Consider the following 25,941-nt stretch of genomic DNA (forward strand, 5'->3'; position numbering starts at 1 on the left):
GCCCCCGCCGCTCCCCCGGTCAGCCAGCCAGTAGGGCGCACGTCCCCGCCCCTCTCCCAACCTCTGGGCTCCCCGCTCTGCGCGTGCCCGGGGCCGAGCAGCCCTCGGAGAGCGTGCGCTTAAAGGCCGAGCCCCCTCGCCCGCCCGCGGGAGGATTAGGAGCCCCAAGTGACGCGGCGGGAGGTGAGGTGGTTCCCGGGTGGGGACGGGGTCGGAAACTCTCGGGGGGGGGGACAAGGGGGAGGGAAGCGTCCCCGAAGGCCGTGCCACCTCTCAGGGGTCCCCGAAGGCTTTGCCTCTGCTCCAAGGTGGGGGGGGGGGGGGAACAAAACAGAACTTCAAACTGGGAGAGCGAAAAAACCAGCGCCAGGGCACTCGGAGCCCCCTTTTTTTTTCTTGCCTCCCCGGGGCTGGCAGTGGTGGCTCGGGCCTCGCTGGCCTGCAGCCTACGAGCGTCCCGCTCCCCACGCGTCCCCAGCACGGCGGGGAAGCCGCCGGACGCGTTTTAACCTCTCCGTGGCCGTTCCAAGCGAGGCAGAGGGCCAAGCGTCCAAGACTCTAGTCCTCTCCTGCGCACCTGGTAGGCGTGTCGCCCCCAGCAGCGGGGCGTGCCCAGCGCGTGCCTTCTCTCTCTCTCTCTCTCTCTCTCTCTCTCTCTCTCTCTCTCTCTCTCTCTCTCTCCTCTCTCCCCCACTCCCTCCTGGGGGGCGTGGTCCTCGGAGAGGGGGGCGCGTCCTCAGCTGTATGGTAATGAAGCCCTGGCCTTTCCCCTCGGTGCCTCTCTCACCTGGGTCGCGCGTCCCGGCCCCCACCCGCGTCCCCTAGCTCCGCCGGGGTAAGGGAGCAAACTCTCCCGGCTCCGGCGTGTCCTCGGGGACTACCGGAGAGGCAAGGTGGGAGAGCCCGAGGCCGAGCGGGCCCAGGTCTCTGGGCGCAGGGGCAGGATGTAGGGTGTGGGACTGGAGGCGCGCGGGGTTGTTTGAGTTTCGGGCGGCTTCGCCCAGGTCGCACGCGCGCGCGCCTCTCCCGGGTGGCCTCGGAGCGCGCAGGGCCTGCAGCTGCCTTCCCGGCACCCCGCCGTGCTCCCCGGAGGCCGCAGGCCGGGGGGGGGGGGGGGCTGCCTTCTCCCGGTCTCGGGGGTACTGGAGAACTCCTCTCTCTCTCTCTCTCTCTCTCTCTGCTCCCACTGAGGGCCGTGGGGGCCCTGTGGCTTCAGCTGTCAGCCCGCCCGCGTGGTGATAGCTGGCTGTCGTCGGACGATAAGATCAGTGCTGGCGGGGGCTGCGGCGGGGGTGGGGGGGCGGGGACGCTGCTCCAGCCCCAGGGAGGCCCGTGGTAGGGGAAGAGGAGCCCAACAGCTGCCAGTGACGAACATGGTCTGATTTTTTGACTCGGTGGTGGTGATGGAGGGTGGGGTGGGGTGGGGGTGGGGTGAGGTGAGGAGACAGGCTCCGGGGTCCCCCACGCACGTCCACCCCTCCCAGCCACCATCTGGCGCGAGCGGGTTGGCGTGGGGAACCGATGCGGGGCGGGGGCCCGGCAGATGGGCCCAGGCTGCACTACCGAGTTAATGTAGGTTATGGGCAAGCAGAGTCCCAGGCCCGAGGGAGGGGGGAGCTCGGGGCGTACCTCCCGGCGGTTCTGGACTTCCAGATCCTCCGTCTCTGCATCCTCTGTGTGTCCGCAGACCTTCCTAGAATGCCAGCGGGTGCTCCCGCTCTCCCTAGTTTCCATCCCCAAATCCTAGCCTGGGGAGTCCATAGAAACCCTTCCCGACGCTGGCGCTTGCCCGAGTCTCCAGGGAGACATCCACTTCCACGAGGGGTATCCATTACTCTTGGAAGCGTTCTACCCTCATACACGTTAAGGTGCCAAAATATTTGGCCGAGAGTCAAGGCCCAAACAGAAGTCGAGATCATACTTTTCCTCAGAAATGGACAATGTGTGAAAGCCATCCATCCACCTAAGCAATTTCTGACCTCGGAAGGAAAGGGGTGTGTTGTTGTTTGTTTGTTTGTTTATTCCTGGCCAGGACACTACCCTTAGCTTCGGGTCTCCGCTAGAGTTCCCACTGGCTGGGATCAGTCTTTACCCACATTGCTAGGCACGATGGGCTCGCAGCTTGCGCTGGGTCATTAGGAGCCAAAGACTATGGTGGAAGAAAATTAACGCCCTTCTGGATGCTCGAAGAACAGGACGTTTGGGAGGCCCTCGGGAGAAGGCTGGAGGATAGCAGGCCACTGTTAACGACATGGCCACGAGTCAGGGCCAGCTCCACAGACTCCCCAAGCCTGACCGTGCTGGGTTCCCATAAGCTGCGGCCCTTTCTTGGGCCCACAGCTCCTCGACATCCCTCCCCAAGAGGGCACCCTCAGACCCTCCCCAGCGCCGAAGGCCGAGCAGCGGGGGAGACGGGCAAAGCCTTTCCTTCTCCCCAGAAGACTTGTGCCCCTGCTGCGCCCTCCTGGTGGCCACGACTCGGCTTCTCTCCTTATGAAGAACCTGCACCCCACCCCGCCCCCGCCCCCGGAACTGAAACATGTCAAAGTTGTCTTTCGGCCGTGTCCCCAAACCAGCCGCGGGTTCCTGGGGTGCGACCTCGGGCCTCCTTCCCAGCCCACGGGCTCCCCGGGGCTGCCAGCCCGGAGACCTCCTCGGGACCGTCGCCGTGCCCGGGGGACAGCGGTGCGCCCCCCCCCCGCCCCCGGCACGCCGCAGCCGGGCGGAGGCGGGGTGGGGTCCGCGGGGTGGGGGTGGGGGGCGGGCCTGCCCGGGGCGGGGCGCTAAGCCTGGAGAGACCCCGCCGCGGCGGGCGCGGAGCAGGGGCCACGTGCTGGGAGCCGCGGCCCGGGGAGCCGCACAGAAGGCGGGGAGATTTGCAAACTGTTGCTGCCACATGGCCGCTCCGCTCGGCCCATTCACATTGAAATGAGGCCGGGCGCGTGCCTCATCTGCCGCAGGGCGCTGCCACGCGTCAGGCTGGCCCCGCCGCGTGCCAACTGGGGCAGTGGGGCTGGCAGGGCTTGCCAGCCGTGGGGGGGGGCGAGGGGGCGGGGAGCCCGGCTCGGGTCCTGAGGCCAGGAGGTGGGGGGTGGGGGTCGGGGAAGGGAACCGAACTACCCCAGCCACCCAGGCGCCAAGGATCCTCGGACCTTGGCCCCGCGTCGAGGAGGGAACCGACGGAAAGGCCCGGGACGAACGGTTTCCGAGGGGGCCCAGGATCGATGCCGCCGCTCCCCCGCAGATGCGCCCGGGCAGCGCTGCTCTCCATCTGCCGCCGCTCGCACCTGCCGGTCAATAAATCGATTTTTACAATTTAATGCAGCAGCTTCCCGCCCGCCTCGGCCAGATGCCGCCGCAGAAGCACCTCCGCCCTCTCCCCTCCCTTCGAGGGGAGCCAGCGGTTAGGGACTGGATTCCCGCTCGGCCGGCAGGGCCCCCGCGGCGCGGCGCACTTTTCCCTACTGCCCCTGCGAGAAAACTGCGAAACTGCGTACTTCGAGGTTTTTTTTTTTTTTTTTTTTTTTTTTTTGGCCCCCGGGGTCAGAGTGGATTCCCAGGAGAATAGGCCCGAGGCTGAGGGAGGAGAGAGGAAGATGATGACTTAGCATTGGCCTCGAAGACTGGCTGGGGGGCTTCAAGGAAGAAACAGGATACAGGAACTGATGGTTTTCTAAATCACAATGGGTTCTGAAGATTGAAGAGGAATAGGGCCCAGCGCTGAGGAGGCCTGGGGTCCCAGCGCATTCTCCTCTTAGTCTGGGGAATGAGTATGCCTGGGGCCGGGCCACGTGGTCCTGGGCTTGAAACCTAACCACGACGGCGGCAACACCTGCTCTTTCATCTGTGCGATGCGATAATAATAGCGACCTGGGAGAGTGAAGGCCTGTATTCCACTCGGTATTTGCAAGACTCGAACAATAACTTGGTTCCTTTCTTTCCCTCTAGGCAACACGAAGACAACCAGAGGCCGTTCTCGGGCAGGGCACAAGTGAGTTTCGGAGGTAAAGAAGACAAAAGACAGACAGACACACTCCCAAGGGAAGAGGAGCAGAAGGAGGAGGAAAAAGCAAAGTATGGAAAAGTCAAGTTTTCCAGACCCTTCATAGACGGCGTGTGATAAGGTTCTTGACTGAACAACCTGGAGAATAGCTGCCCATGCTTTGGCAGAGAAAACGGTCCCACCCACACGACCCTCCAAAGAAGAGTTGTCCCTGAATGGACCTGGTCACTGAGAGGGGCAGCCCCTCAGGCCCAGCTCTCCTCATGCTCCCATGAGAGCATACCTCCTGGGTTCACTTTTCACCGGCTGATTGCTCACGCCCAGTGACCCAACATATGCCAAATAAAAGGGTCCCCAAGTGGGCAGGACCACTGGGCCTGGTGGAATACTGCTTGGGTTTCTCCCAAGGCTGGGAAGGCCTTCCACCTCCTCATCTGGGGTCCTAGGCACCTAGGGCCTGGAGTAGTTTCGTACTGTTTCCTTCCTTGGCCCTCCCAGAGCACATGGGGCTTGGAACTGAGGTCAATAAGAGCATCTAGGGTCCGCAGAGACAGTAGACCTGACAGGAGACGCCAAAGAATCTAGAAGCTACTTTTAAGCTGTGCATGGTGAGTGGGAAGCTTTCCTCCGGCCTCTTGGGTGCTAGTTAAGAAGAAAGGAGGAAGGAGGTGGAGCAGGGCAGAGACTTGGCAGCTGCTGAACCAAGATAAGCCTGGTGGCAAGGGCCAGCTTGACGGTGACCCGGCAGCTGCCTCTGCCACATCTGCCAAAGCCAGGAGATGCCTGGAAAGCTAGGGCCAGGAACCACACAGTGGGTATTTCCAGCCACAGAGAAGGCTGGGGCTTAGGACAGCCTCCATGGCAAGTTGCCCAGAGCCCTGGTTCCCCCTTCCCCAGTTCCTTCCTGTCTGTACTCCGCCAATGAGCAGGGAGGCTTCAGGACAGGAGGGAAGGCTCTGGACTACCTTGCAGAGAGACCCCAGGCTCGACTGGAAATAGCATAATTCCAGCACATGGAGGCAGAAGCAGGAGAATCAGGAGTTCAAGACCATTCTGAATTAGACAGCGCTCTCTGGTCTTCCGGAGAATCCTAGTTTGGTTGCCGGCATCCGTTCAGGCAGCTCACAATCATTGGTGACTCCAGATCCAGGATATCTGACTCCCTCTTCTAACTTCCTGAGGTACCTACGGATGGCACACACACACAGACACACTTGAAAAATTAAAATAAAATCAGGAGACAGAGGCAGGCAGATCTCTCTCTCTCTCTCTCTCTCTCTCTCTCTCTCTCTCTCTCTCTCTCTCTGTGAGTTCGAGACCAGCCTGCTTTACAAACCAAATTCCAGGAAAACCAGTCCCTCCCCGAGATAGGATTTCTCTGGGTAGCCTTGGCTGTCCTGGACTGGACTCACTTTGTAGACCAGGCTGGCCTTGAACTCACAGAGATCTTTCTGAGTGCTGGGATCAAAGGTGTGCACCTCCCCGCCTGGCTCAGCCAGGCCTCTTGTACGGAGAAACTATCAAAAAACCAAAACTAAACAAAAATCTAAAAATCTCAAACCAAAAAAACGCAGGTCAGTCTGGAGGCCACCTGATATGTGTTCTTCTGTGTCCATGCAGTCACTGCATCCAAAGATAACCTGGGCTAAAGAATGTGGCAGTGGGGGTGACGGCACAAGGCATCCTCTTGGCCTGGCTTCCTTATCCTGAGGTTAGTCTTTTTCAAAGAAGCTGCTTCATCTGTTCATCCTCTACCCTCCCCAGGATGACCTCTCCCCTCCCCAGGCTCTCCTCTACCCTCCCTAAGATGACCTCTACCCTCCCCAAAATGACCTCTAACCTCCCTAGGATGACCTCTACCCACACCAGGCTCTCCTCTACCCTCTCCAGGATGACCTCTACCCTCCCCAGGCTCTACTCTACCCTCTCCAGGATGACCTCTACCCTCCCCAGGCTCTACTCTACCCACACCAGGATGACCTCTATGGTCCTCTCTACAGGCTTGCTTTTCCCTGTGGCCTGTCCCAGGGCAAAGCTATCGGGGTTTTCTCTGTCTTCACAGCCCTCCTTAATGCTTCAGCTTGCAGACCCACCCTTGCCCAACCCCTGGGAGTCCCTGGGTACTTTTGTGCCCCACACTTTCTTCCACGGATGCACAACTCGTCTCTTAGAAGCAGCTTTGCCCTTTCTCTGCATGATCTCTGATCCCAGCTGCCACCCAGGACAAGCAACAGGCAGGGGATAGAGCCACACCCCTATATTTGTCTACCAGCAGGGGCCTAGGAGTGGGGCTTACTCAGCCCTAGTGCCCCACGGTCTCCTGGAAGGAAGGGTTAGGCCTGAACCAGGAAGTACTGTCGCATATTTCTCACATAGAGAGAAAGAGACTGGGGACAGGTGCCAACTCTGAACAGCTGCTTGAGCTAAGAGGTCATGGTTCCCTGAAGAAAGCTAAGGAGAGAACTGACTGCCATGGTCAAGTAGGTGATGGGTCTAAAGCAGAGGCCAGTGGCCAGCGACCCTTTTCTCCCAGCACAGTCAGAATAAGAGGAAATGGGCTTCAATGGTGGCAGGAAGGATTTAGGTTAGACATATGGGAGAACTTCCTGTGACAGAGTGTCTACACTGTGTATCCCAGCTGCCAATCCAGGTTGAACTCTCCCCTGGAGTTAATGAGAATTACATACTGATGTTTGCTAATGAAGAACTTGACCTGTCTGGGGTTAACAGAGATCCTTCTGCCCAGGATCTAGGAAAGTGCCCAAAATGTGGCTTTGCCTTCCTGCAGCCCTGTGAGTACCACAGGGTACTCGTGGGGGATTCCTAAGCTATGGTGAAAAGTCAGGGGCTCCATTACCAGAGCTGGATAACGCACAGCTTCCTGTGTGAACTCAGCACACAAGTACAGGTGGCAAGGCTAGGCCTCAGCACCTCTGCGCCCACTCACCCTTCTCCAGGACCTGGCTTCCATCGCAGGAGCTCCCCACCGTTGGAGTTATCTTGGCACCTGAGAACCTCCATGTACCCTGTGCCCAGCTTCCCCCCTCTTCTCTTACGGCCTGGATACCGCCACTTTTCACTGCCGCTATCAGGGAGCTGAGACAAATCCATCAAGAGTGCAACCAAGATCTTGGATGTAGTTCAGTGACAAAGCATGTGCTTAGCATGCACGTAGCCCTGGGTTCAATCCATAGTAAAACACACACACACACAGACCCACAGTCACACACAGAACATGGTACTGTAGGTTCGAGGTTCCTTTTCCTGAGGCCACACACATGTATCTAGGTGCAAGCATGGATGAAACAAATACCCTCAAAGACTGAGTACAAGAGCCACCTCACTGTGGAGAACATTTACTTGGAAGGCCACAAGGAGGGAATACATGATTTGACTCTTCGCCCATGGGAAGAGGAGACAAGATGGAGTCACAGGAAAAGGAACGTCGGGGGTTGGGAAGATGGTTCAGAAAGTAAAGTACTTACTGTGCAATCAGGGAGACCTGTGTCTGAGTCCTCGGGATCCACGTAAAAGCCAGGTGCAACCAGGCACTGTGGCACACGGCTTTAATGCCAGCACGTGGGAGGCAGAGGCAGGCAGATCTTCAAGGACAGCCAGGGCTACAGAGAACCCTGTCGCAAAAAAACAAAAACAACCAACCAAACAGAAAAGCCAGGTGCAGTATCTCATGTGTCTGTAACCTCAGTGCTCCTACGGCACAATAGGGCCAGAGAAGGAAGCATTTAGAACCATGAGAGAACCTGTCTTTAAAAGTAAGGTGAAAGGTGAAGACTAATACCGGAGGTTGACCTCTGACCCCTTTATGTACACCGTGGTATACACACACACACATACACCTAATTAATATATTTTAAAAAGGAAAAAGAAGCTGGGTGTGCTAGTGCATTTCTTTAATCCCAGAACCGGGGAGGCAGAGGCTGGCGGATCTCTGAGTTTGAGGCCAGCCTGGTCTACAGAGCGAGTTCCCGGACAGCCAGGACCACACAGAGAAACTATGTTGAAAAAAACAAACATACCAAACCAACCAACTGAACAAACAAAAAATGAAAGGAAGAAAAGAAAATGATATGGTAGTTAGCCAAGGTTAACTTGTGGAGCCAAGGCTCAGAGGAAGATTTGTAGGGACAGCAGCATTACACTGGATCTGCAAAAACAAACAAACAAAAATCCCAGAGCTTTGTTGTACTTGTTTGATTTATGTGTTTGTGTATGTGTGTGAGCATATCCAACGTATGTGCAGGTGCCTGTAGAGGCCAGAAAAGGGTGCCAGATCCCCTAAATCTGGAGTTACAGGTAGTTCTGAGCCCTCTGACCTGGATGCTAGGGACTTAACTCAGGCCCTCTGGAAGAGCAGCAAGCACTCTTGTTTTGTTTTGTTTTGTTTTTTCGAGACAGGGTTTCTCTGTGTTAACAGCCCTGGCTATTCTGGAACTCACTCTGTAGCCCAGGCTAGCCTTGAACTCACCCGCCTCTGCCTCCTGAGTGCTGGGGTCAAAGGTGAGTGCCACCACCCCGGCTACAGCACTCCAGCAAGCACTCTTTACCGCAGGGCCATCTCTTCAGCCCAAAAGCTGTACTTGGAAAGAGGGAAGGGGAACATTCCTAACGGGGCACAGCGAGGCCCAGGATAAGACGGGAAGTGAGTAGGTATTCCTGGCAGAGTCAGGCAGGGGACGGAGACTTGAAGTTGGATGTGAGCTCACAGGTCAGGGTATGGAAACTCAGCAGGCAGTGAATTCAGCCTCCACTGTGGGCTCTTGGGCAGAGGCACATGTCCAGCCACCACCTGGCAGTGGTGCACAGTGGAGCGGAGTGTGGGGGAGGCGCAGGGAGGCCAAGGCACAAAGCTTGCCTGCCTTTGAGGCTGGGAACCAAATGTACATGACAGCTTCCATGGGTGCGTGGCGGGGTGGTCTAAAATGTCAGAGCCCTTGTGACCTGCTGGGGTGGTCCCCATGCTGTTCCCGACCTCTCACCCCCGAAGACACGCTCCCCTCTCCCCCTTTTCCAGATCAACCTCTGCAAACCTGCCTCTGGCTTGCACAGCTTCTGAAGAGCGGAGGCAGCTCGGCCACATACTGGAGTGGCCATACCCCGTTCCCTTCCATTTCCCTCAAAGGCTCTCCTGCTTGAGAGCTGAAGCTTGGCCAGCAGAGGAGAAAAAGGTTTACTCAAGGCCTGGAATCCACAAAGGTGTTTTGGGAGAATGACCTGAGGCCATGTATCTGGACGTGGCTACAGTTACGCTTCAGGTAAGGTGAGCTCTCGTGGACACCTACCCCAGTTCTGTGCTGTGTAAGGGCTTGGCTACCTCCCTCACAGATCTCGACACACGGCAAGACTGTTCCAGTCTCTTTAGCAGACGGTACAGTCGCCTGTGGAGCTGCAAGCTCTACTGTGGTCAGTGCGGGCTGCTGGTTTGCTGTTTGGTCTGGACCTCCATGAGGGCTTCTGGACTTGTCCAGCCAGAGGAAGTGTCCACCAGTCCCTTGGGTCCAGGATGTCTCTCCTGGGCTCCAAGGACCTGCCTGCTGCACCTTCCAGGCGCTCAGGGCAGGGGCAGGTTAAGTACGTGGGAAGTGCTAGTCCGTTCCCAGCACGAGGGTGGGGCTCCTGAGTGGAGTGAGGCTACAGGGTCAGCCTCCTCAGCCTCACTGGGAAGGCTCAGGTCAGCCTGTCACACTGGCCAACCCACCCAAGGCTTAGATCATCTTCCAGCCTCCATGGCAGCCTCCACCCCCAGCTGAGCTCACTACCATGGCCTACTGGGGGACATTGTTGTCTCTCCGGCCCCTCCCCAGGCTCAATGAGCTGTTTGTTGGCATGTCCGGTGAGGGTAAGTGAGGGCGGGCATGGGGCGCCCATACACAATGGGGATTCCGTCCATTCTGAGGTGGCTGCGGGAACCAGGCCGGCTTTGTCCCGGGGACCCTCATTCCCACCATTTAGGAGCCGGAACTTCAGGCGGAAGGCCCAGTAGCACAAGAACAACAATGTCGTCACCCTGTCTGTAGGGGAGAGTGCTGCAGGCCAGGCCTCCTCTCCTCGGGACCCAGGGGAATCTGCAGCTTGGACATTACAGGAGAGAGCCTGGGACTAAGGCTCTGCCTCAGGTCTGAGGGAGATGCAAGCAGACAGTCTCCTCGCCCGCTTACTAGCCCCTCTGCAGCCCACGGCATGCACGTGAAAGGGACCTCAGCCATTCCCAGTGCTCAGCTCCTTAGGGCTAGCCAAGGAGAACCCCAAAATGCAAAATACGATTGCATGCGTTCTGCAGGCCTTGCTGGTGTGGGGCTGAAGGGTTGAATTAGGGGTAGCCTGATCACAGCCTGCCCTCAGAAGCGGCCCAGGTCTCTCCAGCGGGAGGAGGACGGGGAACACGACAGGACGTCACAGCATTTCCCTCCTGCCTGGTGGCTGCAGTGGTTCTCACAGTCTGGGCACTGGTGACATCACCGGCTTTTCCTCCTCAGCTCTGGCCTCCTTGCCTCCCTCACCCCACCCTGAGCCCTGGCCAAAGCACAAGGTTCTTAGGCTCCTGTTTCCGGTGAGGGCACTTCTCGGGGGGGGGGGGGGGGGTAGGAGAGCAGTGAATCTAACAGGTTCCTCCTCAGCTCGTTGCCCAGGCTGAGCCCGGAGACAGCCCCTCTGTGAGACTGTGCTGTCCCACCCAGGGCATACACCCAGTGTGATGCTGGCCCTTTAAGGGTCTTGGGAAGCCAGAACAACAGGAAATCCAAACGGCCTCATTAGGCAGCTCCAAGCTCAGCACAGTAATTAGTGCCCCGAAAACAAAACAAGGAAAAGCAGGTGGTGCCCCCCCCATCTCTGCTGCCCCTGGCGTGGCCTGTTAGTACCCATAGCTAGGCAGCTGGGACTGGACCCCTCCCTTTTATACCCCTCTCACTCCAAGCTTCTGAGGCCTGGTCCCCACTGCCCAGGCCAAGGGTCAGGGCTGAAGCTTATGGAAAAACAGGCTGCATGCAGAGCCTTTGTCAGTGATGTGTCCCCTGGGGACAGGCACCGGGGCTTCCCCTTGACAACGAGGTGTGAGGTGTCCGCTTGTCCACAGCATCTTTCACCTGCTTGGAAGATACCGTGATGGGGAGAGGGGACCAGTGGGAGAGGAGAGGTCCAAGAGGGTCTCCTCAAAGGGAACAGGAAAACCTCTCCGAGGTGAAGCCCCTCAGGTTACCGGCCAGGTGAAGGAGACCCTTTGCACAGAGCATGTGGCGACCTATGACCTATGGACTCCTACTTGCGAGTCCCTTCGATGCCAAATGCCTGATCAGGACCCAAAGTGGATCTTAACTGCTTCTTTTTGGCCAGGCTTCAGGTGATAGCTCCTCCTGTCTTCCTTCTCCTCCGGCATTTGCTGTAGGTCTAACCACGCTGCCCTGCCCTTGAGCTGTAAATGCTGTAGGTCTAAGCCACGCTGCCCTGCCCCTGAGCTGTAAAGTCACCTACACACCAAATGTTCCTTGAGCAATTGCAATACTCCATCTCTCTGGTAGGAGCCGTTGGGAAGGTATAGGGGTTACAGATGCCAGTAACTTATGATAGTGCTTCCTTCTGTCTGACAAGGCCTTTGAGAGCAGGGAAGGTAACTTTCTGAGTCCGTATGCCCCACAGACTTTAGTGGGTGACTGGGCACAACCTTATGAACAACAAAAAGTGAGTTTGGGGGCTGGAGACATGGCTTAGCAAGCCACTCATTACTCTTGCCGAGGACCTGGGTCCAGTTTCCACCACCCATACGGAGGCTCACAACCATCCATAATTTCAGTGCCAGGGAACCCGGTGCCCTCATCTGACCTCCGCCAAGCACCAGGCACACCTGTGGCAGACATACATGCATGCAGGCAAAACAGGCCTCACATAAAGTAAATGGTGTTTTTCAAAACTGAGCCGGAAATTACATCTGACTCCGGAGGAGTTCACAAAAGCATGTCACAGTAGCAGCACTATGTCAGGGTCACTGATGCCCCGGGGAAGGTCACAGCCTTTATGTTCTGTGCAGGACAAGGGCTGAAGGTACTGGGGAAGGGGAGATGTAGGTCCTTCTGAGAACAAAGCTTGCATGATGCTGACCATGGAGGGAGCTGCAGTGGGCTGGCCTGGGTCGGAAGCCCCGTGGGGCCAAAGCCAGCAGGTTGAGTGAGGATGATGGCCAGCCTGTGGCCACTGAATGGGACTGTAATTAAACTGTGGGTGGGTTTCTGGTCACACTCCTGTTGGTTGAGAACAAAGGCCCTAGGCTTCATTGCCCAGGGGGGAGGGAGAAGCAGAAGGAGGGGCTGCAGTAACCCAGAACCTGCTATTGGGCTGGGCAGCTGGCCTCCAGCTGGGGCAGGGAGCTCTGCCCGAACCTCCAGGGACCAGCAGCCTAGGTGGCCACCTCTGAGGGGCTCCCACCTGGATCCAAGGGTCCGATTCTGGTGGTGATGGTGGAAAGATGACAGAAAGTGACCAAAGGTTACAGGAACATAAAGCAAGAATCCTCGGTCCTGGCCACACACCGGAAGCACTGGGGCAGTTTTCTGGAGATTCTGATAGGCCTGGTCTGAGATGAGGTCTAGGGAGAAGTTGTTTCTAAAGGCATCCCCTGGGGTTGGGGTGCTCCCCCCAGAGCCTATAGTATTCAGAGGGCACACCCACCCACTGGGCCTAGGAGCCAGTGCCCCAGAAGACATGGGCAAATAGAGGCTTCTCACCCAGGGACAAGGAACAAGACATTCAAAAGTGTCCAGCTCTTTTCGGCCCTGTGGAAAATTACCCAGGGAAGTGTCTGTGGGCAAGGAGAGAGTGTTTATGGGGCCCCCATTTAGGGCTTCAGTCAGGTAGTAACTTGCAAGGGACTCTCCTGCCTCACTCACGATCCCTCAGGGCCTGTAGCTATTCCCTGAGAAAACAGGCTGAGGCCAGGAGGGAAAAGAGGTGGGCTCAGAGCACCTGAGCAAAGGGGCCAGAGTGCTCGCTGTGTAGGGACGTGACCCTGTCCTGAATCATTTCCCGGATGTATCTCAACAGCCCAGACTTCAAGGTTTTTGGGGAGGGGGGGATGTGGAAATCTTTTTTCCGAGTCCCTCGATCTGTCATCTCCCCTCCCCCGCCGGCCGGATAGGACCGGGACCAGTGTCCTTAGGGTTCCTACTCGGGGGCCCTTCCAGCTTAGCCCTTCTCCACGGAGCTCTCCCTGGACATTGTTTCCCGCCTCAGGAAGTCCCTGATGCCCTGCGCTGGATTTTGTTTTCCTTGTTATCGGGACAACTAATATTTTTTCCTGTGTGTGTGGGGAAAAAAAAAAAAAAAGATTTTCCCAAGCAGATTACAGCTGTCAGGGGAGGGGGAGGGGCTAGAAGCTGAAGCTGCCTTCACTCTCTGCCACCCTCCCGGAGCTGACCTTTTGAATGAGGGAGGAAGTCTGGCCCTTCAGCCAGCCAAGCTAGCTGGACACAACTTTGACTTAGCTCTGGACTGGCAAAAGTACATGCTGCACGCGTTCTCCTCAGTTTTCCTTCTAAGAGCATCACCCATCACTGGACTATATATTCAAAGACAGGGAGAAGGTCCTGGTTTGGCTTTCTCCCTAGGGTAGCAGGAAGGCAGGCTTCCCCCTCCCTGCACCTGTGAGATGGGACTCCCATGTGCCTTGGGATCTAGAGCTTCCTGGTCAGAATTCCCAACCACCAAGCATCCTTAGGGCGGAACATGAGGAAGACGGAGCGAGCACACAGGAACCTCAGCAACGCCGACCGACCAGTACGGCTTTGGGCGAGTCACGGCATCCTGCTCTGTTTTACGCTGTGTCGCCAACATGGTCACATCGACTTCCTCCCTCACTTACCCAGATGGTCATGTGTGAGGACACAGATGAAAATGATCTGATTCAGCTTCAGGATATTCTCCTGACTGGACGGGAGCTGGATGAAGTGGTTCAAGTTAATAATCCCAGCACTCAAGAGGCTGAAGCAGGACCTCGAGCATAGTGAGTTCAAGGTCAGCCTAGGCTACTTGGGAGGGTCGGGGAGACAGCCTACCACCACTACTCTCACACAGGCACTCAAAGATGCTAATGGCAAGTACCTCGGTTTTCTGTGGCCTTCACAAAGGCTCCGGAGATAGCAGACCCGAAAGCAGAAGCCGTCAACATTCTTCCTTGATAAACTCCCACTTTTTTTTTTTTTTTTTTTTTTTGATACAGGGTTTAATGAATTCCAGGCTGGACTCAAAGAAAGATTATGAATTTCTGATCCAGTTTATTGAGCGCTAGAGACCTAAGCCGGGGCTCTGTGTACTAGGCAAGCCCTCTGCCAAATGAGCTATATCCCCAGAGCAACAGACTCCCACTTGCAGCTCTGGGGTACTGTGGTGCTAGGGTGAGGCTGCCTGGGTCTTTGAGGTGGTGGGCCTTCAGTACTCCAGCAATCGAGCTTTTCTTGTGACGATTAAGTCCCTTCCAACTTAAACAAATGGGCCAGTGAGATGGCTCAGGGGTAGAGGGTGCTCGTCACCAAACCTGTTGTCCTGAGTTTGCTCCCTGGAACCCACGTGGAAGGAGAGAACCAACTCTTGTAAGTTGCCCTTTGACCTCCACAGGTGTGCACGTGCACTCGTGTGTACATACACGTACACACAAATAATGACACGTAGAGGAAATAAAGACGTGCGGAGGAAAATGACAGCAAACAGAAGAACTTCGGCTGTGACTTTGTAGACCACACTTTGCAAAGCACAATGAAAATAATTGGCCCATCCAGGCCTTGTAATCTTCTGCAGGGTGATGGATGGCCTTTCCTCCATAAGCATGTTGGGTACCACACCGTGGTACAGGACCCAGCAAAGCAGCTATCAGGGTGAGGGTAAAAAGAAACAGAATTTCTATTGAGACTTAACTCTTTAGCTAAAATAAAAACTGAACTCTTCTAATGGCATTAAAAAAAAAAACTTAGACTTGCTTTATTTTATGTATGTAGCTGTTTTTCCTGCATGTATGTGTGCCATGGGCATGCCTGTTGCCCAGGGATTTCAAAAGAGGACATCTGATCCCTTGGATCTGGAGTTAGAGCCACCATGTGGGCTCTGGGAATGGAACCCAGGTACTCTGGAAGGACAAGTGCCTTTACTCATCAGGCTATCTCTCCAGTCTCTTGAATTCCTTCCTTCTGCTTTTGCTTGTGATACTGGGCCTCACACATGCTAAAGTAGATCCATAGCCCCCTCATTTTTCTTTTTGGTTTTTGGAGATTGGGTTTCTCTGTGTAGCCCTGACTGTCCTGGACTCGCTTTGTAGACCAGGCTGGCCTTGAACTCACAGCAATCCGCCTGCCTCTGCCTCCGAGTGCTGGGATTACAGGCCTGCATCACTGCACCAGTCTTGACCTTCAGCTTTCCATCCTCAGGACTCCTCCTCTTGAATGCTACAGGCACAAGAGGCCATACCCATTGTTCAACCCTTGTGTTTATAAATATTCATACAGGTTTGAGATGTCCCTGTGGTAGAATGCTTGCCCAACATGCTTGGGGCCCTGGGTTCCACCTACCACACCATAAAAATAAATAAGTAAAGCTAAAAGTAGACACAAGTTGCAGTTTTCACAAGCGTGGTAGTAGGCACTTAATAGATCCTATGGAAGTGTGGGTATTGGCTCAGGACCCCCAGGACCACGTTCTCAACACAAAGATTTAGAGGGACAAATGGCAAGGACTATGAGACAAAGAGGATGAGGGAGAAGTGGAAAGGAACGAGGGAGAGAAGGCAGGGATATTTGTCCCAGAGGGACAAAACACTGCCTTCTGGATAGAAGAGACAGGTATGACCCATAGGCAAATGGCAATTTATAAAGATAAAAAGGGAAATCCCATGTTAGGATGAGGTGTTTAATTTTAATTGGGCATGTTAATTAGGTGAGCCAAAGGGGACTTTTGATTGCTGGGCTTCAATACTTTGATAGCCGGACCTTGGTAGCCAGCCTCAGGAGGAGGAAATGGCCATATAAGGGAGTAGAACTTGATGGCTGGCTTCAGGAATATAATCTAAGGGGTTTTTAGCAAGACAGAGGGAATGGTGGAGAAGGGCAAGTTTGCTATGGTAGGCTGGCTAGAATCCCTTTACCCTATCACTCAGGAGGCTGCAGTGACATGTATGCTTGGGCCAAGGAGTTCAAGGCCAACCTGAGCAATGTAATAAGATTCTGTCTCAAGGACAAGAACAAGAACACAGTAACCGGAAGCAGGGAGATGGCTCAGTGCATAAAAGCATTTATATAATAGCGTCTTCTGAGCTTGAAACATCCCATTCTACAGGAACTTCCTTAAGAAGGAAGGCAAGCAACTCAAAATAGCTTCAGGAAGTCCCTGAAACTGATCAGATTCACTAGGCCCTGATCTGCCAGAGTAAGCTATAAAAACTGAGAGTCCCTCCAAAAGAGCAGAGGCAAAGTGCTAAAAAGATTCCCAGACAAACCAACCTGCAAAGAGCTCTTAAGACCAGACCACATACCTGGAAGAAACAGAAACCAGCCGAGCTGCCTGGAAGAGCAGCTGAGTCACTAGGAAAGGACACTCTGACCTGTGTGTTCCAGGTTGCTAGCTTTTGTGAGCTGTCACCCGTGCTAGGATGGACTTTGGTAAAGCAGCTATCTTTGAGTCATTTCTGCTCCTATAAGTAAATCCCCATCCATATTCCTGTAAGCAACTCTAATAGAACTCATTGGTGTTGGACTCGGGTGTTATCTGTGCTTTGGTCTGTTATGGGTTCCCTATCTGGGTGAGTTGATGTGTGTTGCATCTCCCCAGGAGAAATTTTTCACACAGTAGCACCTGATGGGCAAGCATGGGGACCTGGGTTCAGATTCCCAGCAGGAAGAAAGAAAGAGAGAGAGAGAGAGAGAGAAAGAAAGAAAGAAAGAAAGAAAGAAAGAAAGAAAGAAAGAAAAAGAGAAGGAAAGATCCAGATTCATTGAGAGGTCCTGTCTCTGGGAGTGAATGGAGATTGACAGACATAGAGGGACATAAACATCACATACAACACACGTATAAACCATCTACACAAGCGTGTGCATGCACACAAATACAGTAATCAAAAAAGGAAAAATTAAAAATCTTTGTGGGCCCTGGTGGTACAGGCCTGTAATCCTAGCTGCTGGGGTGGGGGTGGGGCCGTGGGCTGAGGCAGCGGAATAGAAAGTTAAACGCTAGTCTAGTCGGGGAAATTTAGTGAGATTCTCTCTCTCTCTCTCTGGCACACACACACAGGAGTCACACACACAGAAACACACAGAGGGATAAGACAGAGAGAAATGAAAGATAGGTATGTTTCAAACTCCAGTACTGAAGGAAGGGGGGAAAAAGAAAAGGAGAAAATCTAAAGCAATTGTGGTCTGATGCTGGCGCTTTGTGCTCTTGCAGAGGGCCTGGGTTGGGTTCCCAGCACCCACACGGAAGCTCCCAGCTGTCTGTAACTCCAGTTCCAGGGAGTCCAATGCCCTCACCTCCATTGATCCCAGGCACACACATGGCACACACACATACATACATGTAGGCAGACACTCATACACACGGAGTAAAAATAAATCTTTGAAAGTAAACTAATAATTCGAAAGAATAACTTGCAAGGTTGATGTCATTTCTGTCCCATCAGACTGGCTAGGAAGGGGAGGAGCCAGGTCTGAGGGCAGCATCTCACTGGTTCCCTGGGCCTACCTTCTCCCTGCCTCCCTTAGTCCAGCTTAAGCCCCACATGGTGCCCCGCTCCCTGCAAGGGAGAGAGTAGTGTGTGGCGTGTGTGAGGTATAGTCCTTTTGTCTGCAGTGCAGCTTGTGGAGGCTGGGGTCCCTGAGGCTGCACTGCCTTCTGTGTCATCCCCAGGAGAAAAGTCCCTGGCGGGAGGTGGACCTCTGCTGCGAGGCCATTTCCCTAAGTGGCCAAGGTAAGAAGTGGGGGATTTCCAGGCCAGCGCGCTGGGCTGACTTCAGGACTGGGGGCTCCTCTTCTTTCTCAGATAGTCTAGGCTGGGGCGAGAGCACAGATTCCTGTTAGGCAGAGTTGTGGGGAAGAGGGTTGTGGGAGCAGCAAGTCAGCTGGACCCATGGGCCTCCAGCCCTCATGGCCTGCTCTGGAGGGAACCCCAGGGTTACGTGGGAACCACAGGGACCCAACGCTGGAAGACCCCAACGAGATGTTCCGGAGTGCTGGGTGGGTCTGGAAATCCAGAGTGGCACTTACTCATAGGCCTTGTGGGGAGTGAGTCAAGTCAATGAATGCCCCTGCCTAACCCCAGCTTCTGCCCTAGGACTGGCGAGCGGGTCTGGTGGTTAGAAGTCTAAATCTCTGGCCAGGAGTCTCCTAACTGGCCAGCACCTCCAAGGCTGCAGGAGAGTCAAAGGGACAGCCCGAGCCCATTCGGAGCTGGGAGCCAATAGCCTCACGTCGCAGATCATGCTCTGAACACTTAACTTGCAGAAGGGACGGGGGTGGGGGCTTGCTCTAACAGCATTTCTTTGTGCTACTACATTGCACTCACTGGGCTAAGAGGGCGGGCGGGCACAACCCCAGAGACCTAGCTTAAACAGAGGGGTGAAGCCCGAGGCTGATGGCACACACCTGTCCCAGCACCCATGTCAGCATACTCCGGCCCTAGGTATGGGTTTAGGGAAACAGCTAGATACCTTTGGGTCTCCCACGGCTGGGCGCTCCTGGACTTCCTCCATCCATACCCAGCATGTAAAGTATGCATGCTTGCTGTGGGAAGCACATGTCTTTTCTCTCTCCCTCTCCCCTCCCTCTCTTGTGTGTGTGTGTGTGTGTGTGTGTGTGTTGAGGCTTGTGCAACTGAGGCATGCCAAGGATAGCCAGGAGTTGTGCAGAAGAGAATATGAACAGTGACATCACAAGTACAGCCATTGTCATGGTGTGAACTGAGTCTTGAGCCAGTGTTTTCGGGCATAACCACCAATTTGTCCATGTGCCATCCATTCCCATCAAGGAGGGTATTATTATCTGCAATTTACAAATCAACAAACAGAATTTGCACCCAGGTCAACCGAAGGCCAAGCCAGAGACTTTCTGCCAGGCCCTAGTGGAGCGGTCCTCTTTAATTACTCTCCATCTGTTTCTTGTCTCTGAGGCCTGGTCTGAGGTGACAGGTCTCTCCTCCTTTTCCCTCCCCGCTGGCTGAGGTGGTCTGCCCAAGACCTGTGGATCTGGGGGACACTGAGCACAAGACCTTCATCCATCAAGCCCTGCCCTGGTTCAGAGAGGGTCTGGCTGGTCCTGGGCGGATCAGCTGGGGTTGAGCTAGGCCAGCTGTTTACAGTAAACAGAAAGCTCTGGAGGAAGGAAGGAGGGGAGGGGCTCCAGTCGTCATGGAGACTGGACAGAGCAGCCAGGCCTCAGCCCTGATCCTCAAGGGCTCAGGCTCTCAAGCTGGGGGAGGCTCGCAGAAAATTCAGTAACATTGAGAAGACCCTCCCACCTGTCCTGCTTTTGACACGTCACTGACAGTAACAACCTTTTATTGGGCTTTTACAGTACGCTTAGCTCCAGGCACTTTCGAATAATTTTTTTTTTCTTATTTAATCAAGTGGTGGGTTCAATAACAGTCTCCCGTTTAGAGATAGGAAAACCATGGTCAAGAAAGATTAAGCGGGGTTGGAGACGTGGCTCAGTGGCTGGCGTAGTGTCTGCTCATCTCACAGGTAATGAGCCCTGGTTTCAATCTCTGTGATGGCAGGCAGGGCATTGCAGGCCCATTAACTCCCTTCAAAAATGAAGCACTTTTGTCATGTTCCAGATCATGCAGCTTGTCACAGCACCTGGGATGCTATAACAGAAATCCTATTTATTTCCTTTTTTTCGGTTTGAGTCAGTAGGTCTCACACCTGCTGGTGATGGTGCTGCTCCTTGCCTGTACCCATCCCCGCCCCCAGTTTTTAAAATCCTGGGACAGGATCCCACTAAGATGTCAGTGTTGAATTCACTCAGTGCCCAGGCAGGCCTTGAATTGGTGACTCAATTCTGCCTCAGTCTCCCCAGTAGGTAAAATCTAGACTATAAAGAGCTATTCTGGACAAAGATTCTCTCTCCCCAAGCAGGTAAAGAGATGGTCTAGGTAGGGAAGCCTCCAATCCCTGAAGGAGTTAGGGAAACTGAGTCTCCTAATGACAAGCGGACTTTCCCAGGCTTCTAGTGTCAGTCAAAGAGATTGCCGGGGACAGACCGCATGGGTTCTAGCACTAACCACTAGACCACACGAATTATCCACAGTTCAAGCTGGGAAGGTCCAAAGAGAAACTCCCTTTCTAGTCCCAGCCTGGAGCATAGGCTCTTCCCCAGCAAACATGCCTGCTCTGTGAGGGCCTTGCTGGGCCAGGGAGCTGGGGGATACTGGGGGGTTTCTGCCCACACATATGGTTTCCAGATTCCAGGGGATGAAAAGGAGGCCCTGAGGCACGGAAATGGGGGATGTGTGATGACAAATTTAGACTGATTGCTTTTAGGAAAAAGCCAAGAAACCCTAAAAAATAAAAGCAAAAATTCCACTCAAAAACCGAAGGGAATTATTTGATTGTGAAACTGAATGCTGAGAGGCGCAGCACAGTTGAACACGGAATAGTATCAAGGGACTTTGTTCAGAGGATGCAGAGGGAAGGGGGCTCTGCCTGCTGTTCCCGTCTTGTTCCTTGTTGCAGTTTGGGACAGGGATCGAGGTGGGCAGAACACTTGTGAGGATGCCAGAGGTCCGGAGAATCCCTGGCTAGCAAATGAGAGCCACACACCAAGTCTATGCCAAAAAGCCTCACTGGATTGTGTGGGGAGCTTCCCCCTTGGAGGTTCTAGCTGGACTCTACAGGAAAAGTTGGGATTTGGGGATAACTAGAGCTCCAGCCTTTGGAGAAAAGGCCAAGAACAGAAGGTAAAAGAGAGGACATCTGCCTGGAATTCAGGCTGAGGGCAGACCCAAGAGTCAAAGATCAAAGTGGGGCAAGGGGGACTTCCTGAGGCTCTCAGGGGAGTGCCTGCCAGCCAGGCTGTTGTGCAAGCTCTGGGCTGCACCACCACAGGCTGGCAGAGGGGCTAGGCCTGGTCAGTGGCCAGAGTGATGCTTGCTCAGGCCGCTAAGCCTGGAGAGCTGGACTGGTGCCCTGTGCTCCTCTAGGAATGCAATACCCTCTTGCCCTAGGGAGCATTCCTATGCCACTTCAGGACTGCCTCCTGCATGCCTGAGAGACTCCTCATTCCGGCCTTGGACTTCTTCCCTAGAGTCCCCATTTTACTTACGAGAAGCTTGAGAAGCCTTCCCAAGCAGGCCTCTTTTGAGATAAGAGTGGTTTGTGAAGCAGGAGTTGCTAGGGGGCTCTTAGAAAAGGCCCTAGACCTGGCTCAGGTGTCAGGCTCTGGACTAACTGTCCAAATGTGCCTGCTGCACTCAGCAAAAGCTTCGAAAGCTTCATGTCAGCTGTTGAAGGTCTGTTATAGTCTCATCTTGCAGGTGAAGAAACTGTTCAGGGGTGTGGTTAGGCCAATAGCTGATAAGCCCAGGGGAGAGGCTCAGACTTACTCTTTCTAGATCACTTCTCTGCTCTCAGCTCAAGCCTTTTTGGCTGGTGACGGGAACTGAGTATGAGGACACAGTGGGTGAAGGTGTTTATCACCAAATCTGATGACCCAGAGTTTGATCCCCAGGACCGACATGGTGGAAGAAGAGAACTGACTCCCACAAGCTGTTCTCTGACCTTCACATGTGCTCCAGGGCAAATGTGTGGACACACACACACACACACACACACACTAAATAAATGTAAGCTTTTAAAATTTTTAAGAAAAGGAGCGTTGATAAAAGGCTGAGGACAATGGCTAATCCACCACAAATACGGTATCGCTGATTCTGAATCTCACAGAGGAAGGACAGGATTCTGGATGCAGCCTCCTGTCAGCTGCCAGTTTCTCCTCTTAGATTTAGCTTTTGTCAGTCAGGAGGTAGGTTTCCAAACTCAGTTTCTGGGCATCCTGGCATCCCATACATATCACAGTTCAGAAGGAGAAGATAGGCCAAATGAGTGGGAGGCATGGAGTCCCACCCCACACCTGCCATCCTAGCGGTTACCAGACACTCGGCAAATCAATTCAGGTGTTGTGCGACCACAGAAAACCCCTTTTGAAGAAGAGTTTCCATGACACTCTATGGTCTCTAGCTAAGGGTTCAGAGCTCCAGCCCTCTAAGAGCCAGGGGCGGGATGAGTTCTGGGCTGGGATCTGGTGAGAGAAGTGGGGTAGACCATGTCTGAGGTTTAACCCCCATGGAGAAGTGGGGGGTGGGGGAGACGGCTGGAACTGTGAGATTGGCCCATGGCAGGGAGTTGTGGCAAGAGTGAGCTGCAGAGATAATATGGCACCTGCTATGTGCCTGGGAAACACAAACAGACCTTTGGCCACGGCAGCCTGGGAACCAGGAACACCATCCACTTTCCTGGGAGCCAAACCAGTCCTCTTTCCCCTCTTCTGCCCTGACTTGTTCTCAGTGGGCATCAATTGCTGGCCACCTGGGGTCAGTCAACATCCTGTGATATCACAGAATGGGACCTGGCTGCTCAGCTCAAGGATTTACTTCAAGGCAAAAACCGAGCACAGGCAAAGCTTCTCAGGGAGTGGATGTCACCAGCCACGAGACACTGGGAAGTGGAATCGCTCAGCCGTCAAAGGCTGCCCCCTCTGCCAGTTTTCCCTTTTGGAGTCTGAGCAGCAGAATGTTGCCCCTTTCATGGTGGCTCACGTATCAACATCTCCACGCTCAGGTGTAGGAGGAGGCAGAAGGCTGGAGATGCTAACTCAGTGGCATCCTCCTGTCTCGGGCCCCTCCAGGCCTGCTTCTGAGGGCTGTTTATCCTCAACCTGCTGTAGGGACAGCCTTGCTCCCAATGAGCAAAGCTGCCAGCAGGGTCTTTTGTGGTACTGTTCCCGTGTGGTACTGCCTAGGGGCCCCACCATGGGGGCAACAGATGGACCTATGGTCTCTACAGAACAATGGTGGGGGAGGGGCCTTGGCATCGCCTGCCCCAAACAGGAAGCTCTGACTGAGCTTCAAAGGACTGGCAGGGCCAAGGGGCTGAGTGGTGGAGCCAATGCCAGGACTGGAGGCTGCATGAATTGCTTGCTGCCCTCCAGCCTTGGTATGGCCAACCCAGCAGCATGGGTAAGGCTACAGCGATCAGGGCAGCTGGGGCTTGGGCAAAGGATGTCTTGTACTAGTAGGACAGCAGCCTCTGGCCTGGCAGCAGGTTGGAGAAAGGGGGCTTGGAGAATGGGCTTTGCCCCAGTTCAGCTGCCTTGCGACCGAGGCTGCAGGTTCTATGCCCAGCCACGGTTGTTCTGCCCTTCCAGCAAGCAACCATGAGGGGCAGGGCTGGCACCCGGCCTGCTGCCCACTCCCTGCCTCCTTCTCCCGGCTACTCTGCTCAGAGCCTTTTCCTCTCCACTTCCTGTTCACACAGGGGGGGGGCGGGAAGTGGAGGGAGGAAGTTAGGGGGAGGTGTGGAGGGGGGGGGCCATTGAATAAAAGGAATTAACCGTTTCCCTCCTCTGACCTCTGGGAATTTCCGCCTGTGAAAGTGTCTCGAAGAATCAGGAGTGCAGAGGGGGTGCGCCTCTCTTGCCCCCTTCCCCCACCCAGTGGTGGTGGGGCCAGATAAGTCCCTCTGGGCCCTAACCTTTTGTTTCCCTGGCGCCAGGGAATGGGGGAGGGGGAGCAGTACCAAGGGAAGCCAGGAGCTTGGTGGCCTCGGAGCCCCCTCCAAACCGGTAGACTTGATGCCAGGCCCTGGCCTGAGACCTGAGCCTTGGAGGGGAGGAGCAGGAACCAGAGAATTGGTAGGAATGAGCTCATACCCAGGCTGGCCAGGCTGAGCCCTGCGCCCTCAGTGTCTGGGCTAGTGCCCTTGGCCAGTGTGCTTTGGGGACAGGAGGGAGGGCATCTGTGCGCGCGCGGGGCGGGGGTACTGAGGGCTCCCAGTTGGCATACCCTCCAGTGGCCACACCCCTTTAGCGGCTCTGGTAGAGCGCAGCTCAGTCCGGGACGCCAGGCCACAGCGCCCCCTAGTGCCTGAGGACAAGTGGATGAGGCGGCCCCCAGGGCCCTGTCAAGGGCGGGCCTCAGGAAGCACCTGCTGCCCAGGACCAGCGGCCGCCCTGAACCTCCCCCAGGTGGCTTCCTTGTTTACAGGCCTCCTGCCCCGGTCCCAGCGTCACAGCCTGTAGCCACTCCTCCTATTTCCAGTGAGGGCTCCAGAAGCAGCTCATTCATCTTGGCCCCTGCCCACACAACTGCTCCTTCCCCCTCCTTTTTTGGCCCCACCTCAGACTTAGAGCCAGAGCTCCAATGGCCTTTTCTCTGCTCTCCATTCCAGGCCTTGCTTGGGTTCCAGGGATCTAAGAGCTGTGGCTTCCCGTTGCCCTGACTCACCGGAACCCCATTCTGTCAGTGCCAGGGAAGACTGGGGCCTTTTCCCAGGAAAGAGGAAGCAGCCCCGGACCAGATGGGCCGCTCAGTATAAGACAGAAGGGGCAGGGGCGTCCCAGGCTGCTTGAGCCAAACCCTCTGGGAGAAGGGAGCAATAAGGCAGTGTTTGTTTAACCAACATATATTAGGCACCCATTATGTACAGACAGCACTTCCAAGCTGTTTTATCTAAGCCACAAGCAAGTAATCAATTTGGTGGGGGACTAAGGTTTTACACTCGCCACCCACTGACCGTGTGGAACCAGGAACTTCTCTCTGGTGCCTCCTGTTTTATCCAAGTGTAAAGGAGCCTTAAGTCACGTGGAGAAGAGAGACAAGAAAATTCTCTCAAATCTTCCTTGAGAGAATAGGATTAGGGTGTCCACTAGATGCAGGGTACCTCTTCCTACCTGCTCCTACTCTTGCTTTGGGAAGACAGGACTCTTGGGAGTCACTGTGCAGGCAGCTCAGCCCTCTGGGCTAGCAGACACCCTAAAAGGTCTTACAGCTCTAGGGTTTAGGGACCTTGGTAGGGCCAGATCCAGTAAGATGCAGATAAAAGTTCTGAGACAGGATTAGGGGTTGGAAGAGAGAAGGAACATTCATTCATAAGCTGCATCAGCTGGCCTCCTTCGTGGGGACAGGGACACTCATGTTGTTCTATTCTGGAACACGTGACAGACAGACAACGCACTGTGAATACCTGTCCAGAGGACAAGGCTGTCCCCGGAAGGCCAGACTCCAGGGTGTCCTAGGATATAGCTTCTGGCCCCAACAAAGAAAGTGTTGTCTGGGGGAGGGAGGGGGAGGAAAGGTGAAGTCACAGGAGCAAGACAAGGAGAAAACACAGCAAACGCCTTAGAACTTGACAGTGACTCTAACAAAGCCGGGCACAGGCTGGCCGGGAGCCAACCTGTCAGAAGGGCAAACAAAATATACAAGAGCCACTGGAGAGAACGAGGGACTTAGAGCTATGGAGGGGACATCAGGCTCCGTGTCCTCCCAGGCTCAGGGAACGCTGCAGAAGCAGCAGACAGCAGCAGGAGGGGCGGGCTGGGCAACCCTGCCTTCTGCTGCCCCGCAGCTCCCCGCAGCCGTGGCTACCTGCACAGGACTGGCCCAGTCTGCGGCCGCTGCGGTGGAAGCGTTTTCCTGAGTGGCGCAAACACTGGGGAGGCGCCTGCACTCCTGTAACGATCCTCCCGAAACTCAGTGGGATGCAGGCGCGTAACTACCCCCACATAGATGTGTGTGAGAGTAGAGGGGGGCTGACTGGTGAGGAAGAGGAAGGGGACCAGTGGGCGTGGGTGACTGAGGGGAAGCAGCAGCAGAGGGGGTGAACACAAGCCGAAGAACCCATAGAGTGTATATAACATACGCTCATAAAAACATCTGGACAGAGAATTCGGACTTGGAATCACAG

The 25,941-nt window shown here is 54.9% G+C and overlaps 1 long non-coding RNA gene across 1 annotated transcript; it reads left to right on the forward strand.

Annotated features, from left to right (window-relative positions):
- The first annotated feature begins 56 nt into the window (after positions 1 to 56).
- Positions 57 to 15,031, forward strand: LOC132648949 (uncharacterized). Its single transcript, XR_009587349.1, has 4 exons — positions 57 to 183; positions 3,949 to 4,611; positions 9,036 to 9,276; positions 14,624 to 15,031. It is a non-coding gene; the product is annotated as an uncharacterized LOC132648949 (long non-coding RNA).
- The last annotated feature ends 10,910 nt before the right edge of the window (positions 15,032 to 25,941 follow it).

This window comes from Meriones unguiculatus, chromosome 18 (assembly GCF_030254825.1).
Source record: "Meriones unguiculatus strain TT.TT164.6M chromosome 18, Bangor_MerUng_6.1, whole genome shotgun sequence".
Lineage (NCBI taxonomy): Eukaryota > Metazoa > Chordata > Mammalia > Rodentia > Muridae > Meriones > Meriones unguiculatus.